Source organism: Anneissia japonica, unplaced genomic scaffold (genome assembly GCF_011630105.1).
Source record: "Anneissia japonica isolate Jap-2015-1 unplaced genomic scaffold, ASM1163010v1 scaffold1792_len1028045_cov167, whole genome shotgun sequence".
Lineage (NCBI taxonomy): Eukaryota > Metazoa > Echinodermata > Crinoidea > Comatulida > Comatulidae > Anneissia > Anneissia japonica.
Genome location: NW_022742319.1, coordinates 985,797 through 998,683, shown reverse-complemented (window position 1 = coordinate 998,683; position 12,887 = coordinate 985,797). Strand labels below are relative to the sequence as shown.

General features: G+C 30.8%; 1 long non-coding RNA gene across 1 annotated transcript; it reads left to right on the top strand.

Annotated features, from left to right (window-relative positions):
* Positions 1–1,410: 1,410 nt before the first annotated feature.
* On the top strand, positions 1,411–7,493 carry LOC117119121. The gene is made up of 2 exons (XR_004447135.1): positions 1,411–1,711; positions 7,262–7,493. It is a non-coding gene; the product is annotated as an uncharacterized LOC117119121 (long non-coding RNA).
* Positions 7,494–12,887: the final 5,394 nt, after the last annotated feature.

Sequence of the window (12,887 nt, the reverse complement as noted above, 5' to 3'; positions counted from 1 at the left end):
CGAATCTGGTAGTCAGGGGTCCTGACCTCCTCCCTTGGGCAAAAAAAGACACACAATTTCCAGACCTACATTTTCAGGACCCCTGAAGTAAATTTTTTTGTTATAAAAAGAAAATTAGATGTCGGGAAGATAATTTCCCACCATCTAAGGATCCAGCTTTTCTCTACGGAGTACCCCCGACCCCATTTTATTTTTGGGGTTTATCGATTAATGAAAAAAAAATACGTAAGCGGAGGTATTCGGTACACATATAATAGGCCTGTTTACTGTAATAAGAATGAGACAAATTTACCTGGCCGTCTTCAAGGGGGAAATACTTGAATTGTGAAGAACTTAAAAGTCATTAAAAGGCATGTCATAAGTCGGGAAAGCTCATTTCCTGCCATTAAAAAAGACACCTCAGAAGTCGGGAATGTTCATTTTCCGCCATCTAGGAATCAAAATTGTCCCGGGGAGAACCCCTGACCCCCCTTTCTTTTTGGGATTTATCGATTCATGGAAGAAAGAATAAGTATGCAACTACTGCATTTTGCCATGTATGTATACACACATAAGGCCTTTTACTGTAATAAGAATAAGAAAATATTTACCTGACAGTCAAGAGGGAAAAACCTTAAATTTGAAGAACTTAAAAGTCATTAAAAGGCACTTCAGAAGTCAGGAAAGCTCATTTTTCGCCATTTAGAAATCAACATTTTCCCAGGGGAAGTCATTAAAAGACACCTAGCTCAAAAATCTTGAAAGCCCATTTCCCGCGCTCTAGGAATAAAATTTTCCCGGGGGAGTTCTCAAATTAACTGAATATATTGAGATTATCATTAATGCAAGTTAATAAACATATTTTCTGTAAAGAATACCGTTGTTTATTATTATTGCTATGGTAAATCATCAACAAATCAATCAATCAATCAATCAATCAATCAATCAATAGTTTGAATTCCAGGAATATTAGCTTGAGTCGTTTATTAAACCGTAGGTATACTGACCTAAACTAAATATAATTGATAATTTATCTACAGAACACGTTCCTCATCAATAATTAATAATCTAATTTTACCTAAAAGTCCATGTAGTGCTAGTAAAAGGAATCTTGATTTATTACCCTGCCCAATCAGTCAGGCGAAATACGCCCTTAAATCAAGTGAATTATTTTGTTATGTTGTGGTAATCTAAAATCTTGTTCCCTTTATAATATGATTTTAGGCATAAAGTCCGTTGAGTCAGAATATCTGGTTTAGTGTGTTTTTATTTAATCTAAAAAAAAAAAAAAAATTATACATAAAGTACATGCACCAACAATATTGTGTTTACAAAATGAACGGTACTATTGATATGGTAATTACACACAAGCCTAATATTATCCAATGTGTGACTCTTTAGTCGTACAGTAGACGTTTTGTCGATTCGCTGTTGATTTGCTGAGGGGTTTGATTGTTAAGCTGCCTTACATAAATATAGTAAGAAATGGATTATTCTGATATACATGCTCATTATAATGACGGATGCAGATGGAAAAAATCTCGTAACGACAAAAAAGTGATCTTTCTTATTTGTTTATGTAATGCTAAAAATGATAATGACTTTGAAATACATACTAGAACAAGATGTTACTGGCGTAGGTTTGATGGTGAAAACAAATACATTCTGCGAAGGTTTTGCTATTGCGGAGAGTACATCAGAAAAGTAGGTCCGACACCTCCAATTAATTAAGGTATATTCGAGCTGTTACCATTTTGAAATATTTGACACAATATTTGTATGTTTGACATTTGTGTGAATTATGCATCTTGGTAGCACATTTAAAATTCTAGTAAAATCATAATAAAGTTAATAAATTATTAAATGTTGGTGAATAAATTTGGTCAAACAAAATGAAGACTTTTTAAATGGTACAACATTTTGAGTGACAAAAGTACCTATGCATCTAATTAATACCATATATATAGGTAAATATATAATTTATGATAAAGTATTTAATAATCTAAATTGAAATAGGTATAAGTTAAATAGTCTAATCGCAGCAACATTACTCATTATTGGAATTTAGAAAACATCAACAAATTTAGAATTATTATATAAGTGACAATGTTCACTTTAAGCGAAAGCATTTATTTTAGATTTTGCGTGCAAAAGAAATTTAGAGTTAATAATAAATATTTTTAATGATTGTTTTTATAAATAAATGTTAAATAAATATGCATAAACTTTAGTTTAAAATATATTATTCAATTACTTAATTCATTAAAGCCATTATACAAATTGTACGATTATACAATATGGCATTTATTGTTTCTTTATTTTCATGCTACAAGATAGTCAATCTTAAATCGCAATACAAGTGTAATTATTAGATTTATTAGGTTAAAAAAATATACTGTTGTCACTTATCGATGGCTAAATAAATAATGTAGGCATTGATTTTGATATGTAGAGTATTGCTTTTTGCCAATAGACCAAGTTCGTTACTTTGAAATCTGTTTCATTGGGTGTGTTTTAAACCTTTCAATAATTGATAAAATTCATACCATATTAAGGTATGTGATTACTCATGTTTTGCTTAGAAAATGAGCTGTACCATTGATATGCTAAATACCTTCTAGTATTACAAGCCAACATATGACTATTAGACAGTTCGTTGGTTCACTGTTGAACCTACTGACGTTTTCATTCAGAACTAAATTATTTTGAGCAGAAAATGGAGTATTCAATGACGGAACTTCATTATCACAAAACATGCAAATGGAAGAGAATCTACAACAAAACAATCAAACTGTCTTGTAAGTGTGTACCTAAAAATGATCATTATCTGAAACAACTGAATTGTTATTGGAGTATTGAGCTTCGACGTGGCCCAATGGAAAAAAAAATGTAGGCAGGGCTACTGTAGAAAGTACAGAACCCATGTCGCTTCATATATCAATGAAAATGATTAAGGTTTTATAGTCATATTTTGACAATTGGTTTTTGTGGAGACCGAATAATACTATCGAGTTTTTTGCATATTAAATTTAGTTATTTATTTTACCAATCATTAAAGTAATAAACCTGTTCCTAGTCTTAACTGTGCTAAGTCAATAAACATAAACAAATATACACCACATACACAACGTAAGTTTATGTCGATTGAGCTTGGATACGGACATGCGCAGTTCAGACTAGCAAAAGGTTGGTGCTCAGGAAATGTCATAAAACTTTACTGTAACTGTGGCCGTCACAATGATCATACACGGGAAGACCATGGCAAAAGTGAATGTTATTGGAGTGTTGAGCATCGAGTTAATTCAACGCAAGCTATTCTTCGTAGAAAGTGTTATTGCAAGCAGTACACTACCCATGTCTGTTCTAACGTTGATGAAAATTAACAAGGTTTTACATTCATATTTTAATAATAATTTTGTTGGAGATTGAATATTGCTATCGAAATTTGACACATTAAAACATATGTCTTCAGGAATGAAATAAATAAAATATTAAATATTATTAGAGCTGTAGCTCAGATGTTAGGCGCTTTGTTTTCAATTCCAGGGTTGTGAGGATCAGAGTTTTATTCTCTAAGCCTCATAATAAGTTTGTGTAGAGGAGGTATATAATGACAATAATGTTCACAAAAATTGTGCATACCTTTATTAATAGTATTTATGAAATTGCCAATCCTTTAGACACAGTTACACAAAATGTTTTGCAAGGCAATTATGAAAAAAATTATTTTACACATGTTTCAATAAAAGAATAAACGATATGATATGATTTTATCGCGAACCCATTTACTGTTTGATCGGAAATTACTTATGATGGGTATTACTCAACAGTTGGTCCAAATATTGATATCAACCAGATGAATATGGTAAATAATTTATTTTACTGCAGCAAACGGGTATTCCGAGAAACACGAGTGACAAAACCCATTAAAATAATCTAAGATACAGTAGGTGAATAACATGTTGACATTATTGTTACTTGGCAAAACAATAATTGAATATATTTTGTGTATTTGTAAGCTGGTGTCATACTACCATATAATTAGTTATGTCGATTGTATACTCAGACTCGTAGTTTAAAACGAGAACAGCAACAACAGGTAACAAGTTTTACGTGTATTTTATATGGTAGGCCTAACTGATTTTTTGTGGGTTTCACACTAATGCTTCTGTCATGCATAAAAATTTACCAAATAGTTTTTAAAATGTTTTTATCCAAGCAGAATTCAATGATTTTACATTAGAAATGCTACCAGTCCTATGGTCTTCGTTTTTATGACACCGTCATTTTTTCTTAAATTGGTAAGACAATGTAAATTTAAAAATCAATATGAAAATATTTTAAAATAATGGTAGTTACTTAATATAGGCTTAAGTGAATAGACATACACAATTAATTTGTGCAAGTCTTTTGCTGTAAGAGTTTATCCTTATGATCATTTACACTATCATTATTATTATCTTACCATTACTATTATCAGTAGGCCCTGTCACTTACTAATATCATTATTAACTATTATCATTATCAATATTATTATAATTAACTTTATCATTTTTATTTCCATTATCATTATTACCCTCATTATCAAAATAGACGGTGTGACAGCAGATATGCAATAAATCTGAATAAACTCATAAAGGATTTCAATGATACCATCTACTATTGAAGATTCTAAATTATTATTAATATAAACAGATATATTGAGATTTTTATTGTCCAAATATTTCACAAAACCTAGGTTCTATTATAAGAACTCTTGGCACAAACATGTTTTAAATGTTTAAAATTATTATTATTAACTGGCTATGTATTTATACATTTTACATTGTTATACTACTTTACCAAACGAGAATTAAAATTAATCAATACATTTACATTTGGACTCCAGTAAGCCTTTCTGATTTCCAGATGAATAGATTTATTGTCAAGTATCTATTGGCTATTAGAAACACGTGTATTTTCTAATAATTTTTCTAATTGGCTGACAAAAGTGTTTGCAATCGTTAAGTGCTAGGACATTAGTTACTACTACAGTATAATATAGCTTTCCTTTCATTGAAAAGATGGCAGAGCACTTCCCTAAGACGGAGATTCATGAAAATCCTAATTGTATTTGGATACGAGATTGAGGATGCAAACACATTCAACCTCGACTGTCACTGTAACTATAATATAACTCATAATATTGAACATCATAATAGTGATTCTTGTTTCTGGCATTCCGCGATTGAAGAAAACCGAAACATTCTGCGCCGAATGTGCTACTGCGAAATATACATCAGTCATGTTGGACCAAATGTACCAATAAACTAATGGTGAATAAATTCGCAACTATCGTTTAAAATTCAACTGTTTCCCCCATATTTTAATCATCTTATTTTATAGTATGTACCATAGCATTGATATCATATTGCATTTTGTAATTTTGTGTTTTTTAGTTGAATGATGGTTGCCGCAACAATTTTCCGCAAGACAACTAAATTCTGAATCCGGTGTGAATTTACTAAATTAAATGTAACTGTCAATTAGGTTTCAAATTGCAGGCATTACCTACCTATAATTATATTTAGTTAATTATGTATATTTACTATGTATATAAATGCATGGGAATATGTGTTTTATATAAATTAATTTAGCATTATGATACAGGTCTCGCTCTAATTAAATACCATTGTAGGGACTAGGGTTTTAGTGGTCTTTAGCAGCTTTGGTTTCTAATTAGAATTCCTGTAATTAAGGACTGGCAGTAAAAGTGGCCTTTGAATATCACTATTTAGAGGAGAATTAAGAATCGGTACAGTAAATGTATGGCCCTGTCACACCTTGACGATTTAGTCAGCGTATGCCGAACGTATCAAAATTTCTCTAAAACGCTGGCATACTCTGAACTATCGATGCTTTTTTTTCAATTTTGGGCGCATTCATAGCGAATTCATAACGTATTGGACGTATAAATAATGTATTAATAAATTATATAGAACGTTTTGATTACTTATAAAAAAATTACACGAACGAATTCATGGCGTGTTGCCGGCGTTCACAACTTATGCCCAGCGATAGTCTACCCTATGCACAGCGCGCGGCAGCGTATCGCCGATTATTACGTGACGTAGCCTATAAACAGGCTGCCGCTCGTCGGTTCAAATCATAACCGCACTAGACATCGAAGTATCAACATCACCGTATTGACATCACCCCATTTTATATACCTATTTCCATAAACGCTGCCAATAGGCCATTTATACGATAATGTAAGTTAGAAACACGTTCAGTAAGTTTTGTGGTCGTATAGAACTCGTCAAATACGTCTACATACGTCAATATACGTTGGAGATAAGTTCGTTATAAGTTACATGTAAGTTCGAAGCAGGTTACTCATAGGTTAGAAATACTTTTTGACTTTTGAGGAACTTACAAGTAACGTGTGTCAACGTGTGTCAACGATCGCTTAACTTACCTACAACTTATGGCCGCGTTTGCGGAACGTACGAGCCATACACTTTGTGCATGCACAAAACGTTTCGACGTACTCGCCGTACTAGGACGTATACCAGCTTATACTTATACGAAACCTACTAATAACTCATTCGACGTACGCTAGCGTATTCGCCATTTTTTCATACGTCGACATACGCTGGCTAAATCGTCAAGGTGTGACAGGGCCGAAGGTTTTTTCCCAAGTGTTGTAGAATGGGTTTACATTTCTGTATGCTGTTATTCATTTTTAATAAACCATTTTTTAGTAGCCATAAGTCCTGCGCTCGTTCTACCCAAATATCCATTACAAAAATACAACCATTAACACTCTACTACTAAATTGGCATTCAATATGGAGCACTGTATAAACAGAACATTGGCTTTGATGTATAGGCTATTATTTTGAAGTCTGTAAAATTTTGCACTAAAATCACTATATGTTTTAAAAATATTCTTAAATTGAAGGGAAAATTATCAGTTTGGCCTGCCAAAACATCTATCGTCGGAGTTTTAAATTACCTAATGTGGTCTCTCTTAGGAAAGTTAATAAATAATGTATTAAGTGTTTCCTGATGGATGAACAGTTACTGTACGCTGTTATTTATTCTTAATATAGAATTTCTTTGGAATCTAGAAATCAAGTCCTGTAATTATTTTAAACAACTTTTCATTATAATATTACCAACATCATCACTGACATTATCGTTATTCAATATACACAAAACAGTATCTTATGATATGCTTTGGCTAATATTTTTATGTCATATAAAATCACTATATATTTGCCCTTGACATATATTTTCAGATTTGATGAGATCGTGGAAGAGGAAGATTGCATGCATCCTATTTGAAAGCTATACAGTCCAGGCACAAATTCCACCTTCATGTCAAGACACAAATTTTACCTTCCTGTAGAGGAGAATTATGAAACTAAATTTTACTCGCACCCTCCTTGTATTACACTGCTAACTACTCGCCTACTTTGCACCTCATCAATATATGTTTAGCCAACAAGCTCCACCACTGCACCAAAAAAAGCCTAGAAAAGATAATTTAAAACCGATAACACTTCTATATCCAGATTAGATTAAATGTAATAGTTATCTTGTAAAATTAAATCAAGTAGGTTTTCCGTTGATAACTGGTATGCGTTTAAAATATAAATCAGTATAACATTAATAATAATATTGTGTTCATATAATCGTAAATTGTAAGGCTAGTATAGGCCTATTCCTTGTAGCCTAATTCAGAATATAAACATATAAATTAGTAAAGTGTAAAATACAAAATATTCATAAAAGTCTTATTTGAAATTAAATTGTTCGTTTTGAAGTGCTATAACATGAAAATAATCAACTTGAATATCAAATAAAAATATCAAATTGTTCCATTTATATGGCGCCATTCCACAGTCGTTGCTCGTGGCGAAGTGGATTAGATGTTGCACTTTTCAATAACGCACTTTCATCTGTCCAAATGAGTTTATTAAAAAAATATTTACCAATAATTTTACAGCGAAAAAATCAGGGTGCACATCTTTTAAATCTAATAATTGTTATGCTTTAGTTAAAAATGTGTATGTTACAGCAAAATGAACAAGATAACTTCAAAATTATTTTTTAAAATGATTTTCTGTCATATTCATTCATAACTATGTTAATATGTTTCTTTGACTGCAGCACTTTTTTATACTTCTTCTACACTATAGTATTATACAGTATTTGACCCATTTAAATATTTATATTATTTTATGTTGTTGCTATTAATATTGATGAATGTCGTTCAGACTTATTTTCATAATATGTAGGCCTATTGCTATTAGATGACTTATGTTGTTGCTGTTAATATTGATAAATGTCGTGCAGCATTATATAAATAATATGTAGGCCTTACTATTAGTTAACAATGTTGTTGTTGCTTTATGAATATCGTGCAGCATTATATGAATACTATGTAGGCCTAATGCTATTAGTTAACTTATGTTGTTGCTATTATTATTATTGATGAATGTCGTGTAGCATTATATAAATAATATGTAGGCCTGTTACTATTAGTTAACAGTTAACTACAAACGTTTCCCTTTTTAGACAGTTCGTTCCATAAGGTGTCGAATTTATGTAGGTCCTAAATGTAGGTGTCAACTTTGATAAATCATTAATAATATCACTCTCATTATCATCATTATTATCATTCTCATCATGTGTTTATTTAATTGACCTCAACATTTAAATACATAATACCATAGGCATAATAATAATGATTATTATTATTAATGTTAATGGAGGCATTTAAAATTTACATTGCATTGTAACGTGCTAGTATTATTTACCGTAGTTCCATTAAAAGCTCTCTAACCTTGCTACAAATCTAGTCTTTTGTTTTATGTTGTCGTAGTAATTGTCGGTGTTTGAAATATAATTTATTGTGTGTTAATAACAATAATGTAGCATAGAATATCAATTAACTCTATGTAAGATGAAATCTGATACAAAGGAACAAATAAAATTGTTTGGTTAAATGACTTACATAATATAATAATATAATTATTACATAATAATATAAAAAACCTAATATTTATGTTAAAAGTCACTTCCATTCACCTATCAACAATATATGCCGCACAAAACAACAAAAATTCGAGAATAATTAGAGGATTCGATTAAACAGTACAGTATTTGCAAATAATTGAAAGTTATCAGCATCTATTAGAATAGATTTAATGGCTTTAAATAAACTTGGAATAATTATCTAATGATTTTTATATGATATATTGTTCAACTAATTAAAAAAAAATCCTTAACAGGGAAACCAATTATGCCTACAACAAAAAAATGAAAATATGGATATTTCAGGAGAGGTCTTCACGACAAACTTTGCTATTGTCACACACAGGTATAAAAAAAACTTGTCCGTAATCCACAAAAATACAATATATTTGTTTAATGAATAAATATATTAATAAATTTAACTAAAAGGAACTTCTCACTGAACTTAATAGCATCAGTAAAATACAAATCAACAGATGCTAACTTTGTAATCAAATATTATTTCTGATTTAGAATAAAATACTTTTCAGTAAAATGTTCTTGGTTTTAAAAATATTATTAATAAATAAAAGTTAAACAATTTCAAGAAAATGGCAATATTCCTATTAAACAAGATCGTTATTTAACAGTAGATTGTACGCGTAAATTCGTAAATTGTCTGCGCTAACGTCAACGCGTATAATGTGCTCTAATGTGAATCTAGTTTAAGGGCCTTGTATTCTAGAAATTTGAGAAAAACGCTACCAGGATTGGATTTTCCCAAGAATTTATTTTGCATATTTTGAAAGGCATGGAAACTCAACACGTATTGAAAATCCACTTTGGTGGCAAAAATGAGTTTTTCGCATCAATGAGTAACTCAACTGATCTCTTACGGGTATGCCGCGTCATCGTTACTAACTAATATGGCAAGAAAGCTACATTTTATTATTATAACACTATGTTCAAATGATCCGAGCATTTAAAAAAAAATACAGTTGATAACTTTAAATAAATTTAAGTCAATACACTTGCAATAATTGTTCCCATAATTTGGATATAATATATTGCTCAACTAATTTTAAATATTTGTTAATGCCGCAATCAATTATGCTTATAAAAAAGTAAAAATGTGTATTTCAAAAACTTTTCAGTAATCTAAAAAAAAAAAATTGATCAATAAACTAAACAAAATATATTAATAAATTTCAACAAAAAATGGTTCTCAGAATGAAATTATTAGCAACAATAGAATACGAATCAACAGGCTTTTGCTATATGCATTTAAATGTAAAAAATAAATTTATTGACAAAACGGATCAAAAAAAGAAAGAACACATAAAGCATAAAACGCTGTTGTTTCTACTTTATGTTTTATATTTCTTCTATTGATCTAGAGCGACGTTCCGCAAACTATGGGCCGCGGCCCAAATTTGGGCAAAGAAACATTTTTGGAGGGCCGCGAAGCCGTCTGAGAAATTGAAAAAAAAAGTAATAACAAAGATATCATCCTAGAGAAAATAGTTTTAATAAAGCCGCTTCATTGTTACAGCGAATGAGCAGTTTTTACACGCTGCTAAAGTGCCAGATGATGCGTGTTGTTTGAGTTATAAGCATTTCTGTGTCTAAGACCCCTTGGGGGCTAGACACTATGTTATCGTCTAGCAGTTAACACTGAGATCAAGTAAATCTGGTATAGAGGAATAATGGGATGAGTCATGAGCTAAAGATAAAAATGAATATAAGACCTGTCCTAGAAAGTTCAATTGAAAGTCACTACAGTAAACAACACCAAACTTTTCCCGATAACCGAATCCCCATGTGGATACTTTATTAGTAAACGGAGTGGCTGAGTGTGCGTGAATGTTTTTGGAAGAAGGAGAAAGCTAGTGACGTGTGTATGGTTGAAATCATGGTAGAAAAACAATCAACAGTTGTCGGGGGAAAAACAAATGTACGGTATTTCTTATTTAATAAAATACTATTTAATTTGTATACAATGAAATTTTGTCGCTGAGAGAACAGATAGTGATGTCAAAATATTGCATTATCATGGAGGCTTCACGTCAAAAGTTTTGCCAGGATTTGGTATGTTGGTCCCTGGCGCGACTGGGCTGCTGGGCCGCGGCTTGGTGCCCGGAATCGTAAATAGGCCGTGAAGTAATAAGTTTTCGGAAAGCTGATCTAGAGAATACTTCCACGATGGACCCGATACGTCGATCCTTTTTTTAAATTTTTTTTATCAAAACATCAATAAATTATGATAAAATTTATTCGTAATTTATGAAGTAACTAATATGTAGTAAAGTTCAAAATTCTCTTTTCACTCATGTGTTTTGTATAATTCTCTACTCACCATGTCTCTTATGGCGCACCACGTAATCGATAACAGCATTGTGACAAAGCGTTTAATTTTTAACTATTAGTTTACTATAATTGAACAATATTTACAAAACGTATATAGATTCAGTAAAATAAAGTTTATGGTTTCCTATGCACCTAAAATATTTGAACATTCGATAAATATTCACATGAATTGTAGGCCGCGCATATATAACATAATAATAATAATAATAATAATAATAATAATAATAATAATAATGATAATGATAATGATAATGATAATAATAATAATAATAATAATAATAATAATAATAATAATAATAATAATAACAATAATAATATCTCGAATTTATATGGCGCCAATTCCAAGCAAGATAAAAGGCGCAACGCATGTGAATAACCACCAGACAGCAAATAGGTCTTAAGCTGTGACTTAAAGTTGCAAATTGAGCTGGAAGAAGTTATTAGCTGGTTCCAAAAAAAGAAAAAAATAAATAAAGAAATTGAGTTGGAAGAAGTTATTAGCTGGTTCAAAAAAAAAAAAAAAAAAAAAAAAAAAAAATGCAGAAGTATAAGTGAAAACGGAAACACAGGCCAGAATGAGAAATTACAACGGAAACGGAGCTACGAAACGATTGGATTAGACGACGTCGGGCTACGTGTGAAATACAGTAAATGTTTTATGTAAATATATATATATAAATATATATATATATATATATATATGTATATATATGTATAAATACTTATAAATACTTATATTAGCTGTTTTACAGCTATACCCATGGTAGAAATGACTTCTCCATTTCATCTTATATGTCTTCTATGATCCTCTATAAACCCAACGGTCTCATAGGACACCTTAAAGTATTAGCAGTATAAAATGAAATCATTAAATGAAGTGTAGACTAATTCTGTTTAAGTCAATTAAGTAAATGCTATTAATATTTAAAAAGTTTGCACTCTGAATTTTGTCAGATTTCATCGAAAATCACCTCTAATGCGGTAGATTTTGGCGTTATAGTGTAGTGGCGTTTGATTTTTTTTAATATATTTTGATAGCATTATCTGGAGAGTTATGCCCTATTTTACTTCAGAAGATTTATTTTTATTATTATATATAACTCATTTCTGAATAATCAAATTATGTATGCATAAACCCCAATTCTACTTAAAGCCGGCGAAATAATCGGACAGGTATTTGCAGATACGGTGCTAGTAGACTATTACTAATAAATAATAAATCTATGCTTATATAGCGAATAATGTCTGGTTATACAAATGTACGCAAAATGCACTGCAATATTTCATGCAAATTGATTAGAAGTGGAGACAAAATTGTTACAATTTGTATCTGTAAGCGTATAAAGTTATTATTATTATTCTTCTTTCTTTAGGCACACAACACATGTGCCAAGGATTGCCAATAGCGAATATATATCACTGTCCCTTACACAAGACAAACATACACACACGATGCTTTACACAAACTAAATCTCAATATGAGATTTAGGGAGCCTTATTTAAAATACTACGCTAATAAAGCTCTGCCTACACTGTCAA